At 45.7% G+C, this 5,243-nt stretch overlaps 1 non-coding gene across 1 annotated transcript; it reads right to left on the reverse strand.

Annotated features, from left to right (window-relative positions):
• Positions 1 to 3,247: 3,247 nt before the first annotated feature.
• Positions 3,248 to 3,334, reverse strand: TRNASTOP-UCA (transfer RNA opal suppressor (anticodon UCA)). Its single transcript has one exon. It is a non-coding gene; the product is annotated as a tRNA-Sec (tRNA).
• Positions 3,335 to 5,243: the final 1,909 nt, after the last annotated feature.

Raw genomic sequence — 5,243 nt, forward strand, 5'->3', positions numbered from 1 at the left:
GTCTGATGGATGATGAATGAATGGATCACCTGAATAGGGTGAGCCACATAATTTTTGGGTTAGCCCACCTGGGATACACATTATGGCTAATAAGGACTACTTAGGAGTGTCTCATTAATATTTAAGAGGAAGGTTCAAACCTGCCAAATGAGTTTATTTTGACAGGTCCATATGCAGTTTAAAAGCTGCTTTAGTCGGGTTACATCGGCAGGCCCTAAGCCATGTTTTACACTGTCACTATCGTGGATTTCACAATGGGTGCTGCAGTTCCCAAGTGACATTTAACTTAAAGGGCTTGTGTACATTTTGTACGATATACTAGGGACTTTTAGGTAAGAGAAATATGTCATTTAGGGTTATACCAATTTCATCCTGTTGAAAGGATGAGCACAGGCACTTCCTCACTGGTAAGCAGAGGTAATGTGCACAGATGTCTAAAGCCAGCAAAAATATGGAAAATGCAGGAAATAGGTAGAAAATGTGTATTTTCTGCACAGGCCACCCTCCAGCCAAGATCTAGGGTAGACTAATCAATCCATGATGGGGTTCTCTGCTCAGACTATAGAACATGGACAGTTTATAGACTCTGCATTGGCCCTCGTTTGTTCTTTGCCCCTGTGAACCTACTTGCACCCCTCCATCATCATCTTCCCTAGCGACTAACTGTGTCCAGGGGTTACCCTTCTTCTCACCTGCAGATCCCACCAGTAAGGCGATTAACCCTCACTGGTTCACATGTGCATCTCAGTAGGCGGAGAGTACCACCATGGTTAACAATGTAATGTGGCCCCTTCTCTCACCTAGGTCAGACCTCTGACCCAAGGTGAGGACAAGGTCATGCAACCATCAGAGGCAACTGACAGCTGTCAGTGTCAGGAACCAGGCCTCTAAGCATTCACTGCCAGGTGGAAGTGGCAATCAGGGGCCTTGGGAAGTCCTCACTTCGAGCTGTGGGACTGACAAGTAGTACCTGACTTGCTCCTGAGGTCTCTCTAGCCTCTTAGGTTCCCCAGAATGGGGTATCTCACCTTTAATGTGCGAAACACCGTCCTTCCACACTTTCTTTTGCTGTCTCAGGGATGGTACCCCGTTAGATGCCCTTTTAGTCTTGGGTTCCCAAGTTTAGCGAGGCTGAATACTTTGCCATCTTGAAAATGCCCAGAGTGGGTAGCAGTGGTCTGGGAACTTTTACCCCATTGGTTAGGGTGTGCCTAGTAGCCCTTCTCATCAACTAAGTCATTCCTCCTTTGCCCCTGTGTAGACGTTTAAAGAAGGGACAGATTATTTTGGAGGCCATACATAATATAAACAATTCCAGATGAGTACAAAGTGAATTAAGGGGATATTTTTGATGTTCCAAGTGATATCATAGACGGCTTGAGCTTAGTTGTCCATTTGCTGTCACTCAGAGCCCCTTGGTGAAAAACTGTCGCGTAATTCACTGTTACCCACCTATAATTCTACACATTCACATTAAGTGCACAGAAATCCTGGGAGACTCCAAGGTCTGTGAGCAAGGTCTGCAACAAAGGAGAAATGTACCAACAAAAGGCCTGTTCCTTGGATTGAGGATGGAGTTCAGCAGTCCTTTCTCATTACCTCCTGGGACATTATGGGAGCAGATGGCTGGATGTTCACTTTGATATTGTCAGATTACCTCATTCAAGTTATGAATGTTACTGTATTCCTTTAGTTAGTATCAGACAACATCTGTTTCCAATCTCTCAGATTATCAATGTGATGTTCTCCATTCCGCACTATGTATATCTTTCCTTCTCCAACTTGCTGGGGTTCCCAGATGATTCCTATCTCAGTATTTTGGCCACTGCATCTCTTAATTAGTAAGTCTCTTTGTCACTATTTGATCTTAAATGGCGATGTAACCTTGAGAAGGGCCAACTGGGCAGGCCGAAACACATCTTGGCTGGAATGTTGAAAATTTGACTGCAAAATATTGGCTGCTAAACTCTAACAGTATCCACAAAGAAATAAAATGGTCATCATGACGTTGATCTGATGAACATTCTGAAATTTTAGATGCAGAAACAATCATATCAAACAAAACTATTGATGAATTACAAATGTAGATTAAGTGGATTTTATTTCTGGATAATGGACAAATACAAAATGTGTATCATAAATGCATTCAGTTCGACATAATTACCCTTTGGTAATAAATGGTTGTTCGTTACCCTCTATCCATGTTGTCAGTGGCGGCCTCCATTAACAAAGGGTGATGAGGCAGGTGGGGTAGTATGCGGTGGGGTGGGGGAGCGTGCGTGGGGCGTGTTAAAAATCATAATAATAAAAAAACCATACTTGAAGCCGCCGACCGCCTCCCGCGTCTCAATACTCCTGCTGTCCTCTTTCTGGTCCCAGTAGCCCCTGTGACAGACTCCTATCCAATCATGCAGAGCAGCGCAGGGATTGGCCTGAACGAGCAGAAAAAGACGCTTCGCCCAGGTCATGGAGTCTGTGGGGTTTCTCCAGCCCGGCTGGAGAAACCTAAGTGAGCATGTGTGTTTTTGTCGGCCTGAGATGGCCGGCCAAACACATATGCGTACTTAGGGAGTGCACAAGCACTCCTCCTCCCCCCCCTCCCATGTCCCGCCCCTCCCTGCACAAGCTGACACAAAGCTGGCAAACGAAACCTAAAACAATGCTAGAACATTGTTTTATTTTTCGTTCGCTGGCTCTACGCCAAGCAGTGGGGCGACACTCCTTCGCAATTGCGGAGGAGCCGTTGCTGCATGTTATTCATGTATGGGAATGAGGTCTGCTCTTCTGATGGCAATATCTGTAATTCACACATTTCATGGGCACGTGCCTGTGTGTTTGTACGCCTGCATGTTATATGTACTGACATATAACATTCAGAGTGGTTTCCTTCTTGTATGACATCCTGTTCGTAAGAAATGCTGAAATTGTTGTTAGTTGTATTTTTTTCATTTATTGGAGGTATTAATGCAGCTGTGACCTGCTGCAAGGACAACCGTGAGTTGTGCAAGTTCTTGATAATGAGCAGGAATGGTAATAATATTTACAGATATGACACGGACCGGTTTAATGTGCTTTATTGGGCATTTATATGGCACTAGAGCAAGGTAAAATGTCCTGGTGTCCCACCATATTTCATGTCCCATACCAACAAAACACAGATAAAGTATAATGACTTGAATTGATAACTATGCAATTTAATAGTTTATTGCCTATCAAGGTAAACTTCACAACCATGTAATGTGTTTCTCGCCCAGAAGGTGGAATTGAACCACTCAGTCGCTAGACAGGTACAGGTTTGAAGCCTACACCCCAGACCACTGAGGTTCATCCGGGCAATTGAAAAGTTTAACAGGCAGGTATATACATCACAAGAAAACTTTCTCTTTCTCAGAAAGGGTGTGGGCCAGTTCATAATCTGTCTAGCTGTCACTTTGCTCTTCTCTGCTCTCTACCGCTCTGGCTCTTTGATTGTCTTTATTTTCCTGTGCTGACTGAGTCAAACGTTCAGAATATGAACCTTTAACCATTTGCAAAACAGATCCAGGCTTTCGGGTAAATGACAATTGCAGCCAGCTTTTCTTGTAATATGGACAAAGTACAGATAAATCATTCCTAATGTCACCATTAATAACCATGGAATAGGAAAGCCCTGTAAATTTCAGTTTAAAGAACACAGGCATGTTGAAAAGTTTACTGTGTTTGCTCAATCTTATCTCTCTCTCTCTCTGCAGAACAAACACCTCTCCTCAACTCCTTTAATCATCATGACAGAAGTGGCATTGGACAGGTCGTTTTAAACTGAAGGCCGATGTGACGTCACTTTTGGCTAAGCCTGTGGTATTGGTGTTACAGTGGCAGAGCCATGATCTATCCTGTATAAAGAAAACGTCCAACACACCACAAAATAACTTCTGTAAACGAAAACCCACGACATGAGCTATTTGCACAGAGACTATTGGAAGGGAGGCTAGAACTGAGGGGCAGGTGTAGTATTAATTAACATATGCATGTTTCTTGACATAGCCATTTCTACATCAGGCTTCAGTTTTAGCATTGCTGTATATAATGTGTCACAGCAGCAAAGGTCTAACACCATTTGCCTTTTCATGGAGAATTGACAGTAATTCCTACTGCTGACAGTCCTTCTTGGTTATGCTTCTTCTTGGGGCAAGTATGATTTGGACTAAGAGCATTGAACCTTACCAATAGGCAATTGATGCATTCATGAATATTCATATCCAAAGCACCTGGTCCCCCTAAATGTGAAGGTGACTGTGGGCTTTCTTCACAATGACCGCAAGCTTCACTTAGAAATTTGGTATTTAAAAGTAGTACATGTAGAAATGTTATGTTACACATGTCCATACAGTAACTAGGCCCCAGAAAAGCTATTTTCACTGTAGTAAGGCTGGCTGTTCCATAGGAAAACAATGGGATGCAGTATTGAAATTAATAATGGTATATTGGGCTAGAAAACTCATAGAAATTTCTTTCCTTCGTAATTTTTTATCAGATATGAGAAACACAGTAGTGCTACAAGCGCACGGTAGGATTCAAAATAGGGATACTAACATAGTGGATACATCAATGGGGGAGGGGAGGGGAGGGGAAGAGGGAAGGGGGGAGTGAAACAATGTAGAGAGTGATATCATCAACATGACCAACTCAGCGGGGGTGTGGCTACGCGGGCAATGGAGTCAGACGTGCACTGTTGAGGCTCCGGCACGGGCACCCCTTACCCGCTCCATAGATCTGCGCAAACCTGCTCCTGAGGCTACACACCATGATGACCGACCCCCGCTGTGGCCAGGGAGGTGAAGAGCTGCCTGGGGCCATGGCAGAGAGGCGACCTGTCGGCTGGGACTGAAAGGCGAAGCTGGTGCCCGGGCGGAACTTCAGGACTCCCGGCTACTGCGTCCAGGAAACGCCGGCATCAGGCCCCTCCCACTGGGCCGCGACACCTGATACGATCACCATGGCTGTTGCCCTGGCCGGTGACGCGCGCTGCGGGTGCTGGACCGCCTGAGAAGACCATCGTTATCCCCATCACGTGAGCACCAGCTCCCTGAGGCCCGAGGAGCCGACGCCGCTCGCACACACGCAGCGAGGCAACATGGCGGCCATCGGCGGAGAAGTCTAGTGGTGAGTCCCGCGGCCCCTGAAGAGTGCTCCATTGATCGCGGGGGACTCCACTCCACAACAGCCAGCAGCGCGCAGGGCCCACGGATGTGAAGCCAGGGGTG

The sequence above is a fragment of the Triturus cristatus genome, chromosome 1_1 (genome assembly GCF_964204655.1).
Source record: "Triturus cristatus chromosome 1_1, aTriCri1.1, whole genome shotgun sequence".
NCBI classification, from domain to species: Eukaryota; Metazoa; Chordata; class Amphibia; order Caudata; family Salamandridae; genus Triturus; species Triturus cristatus.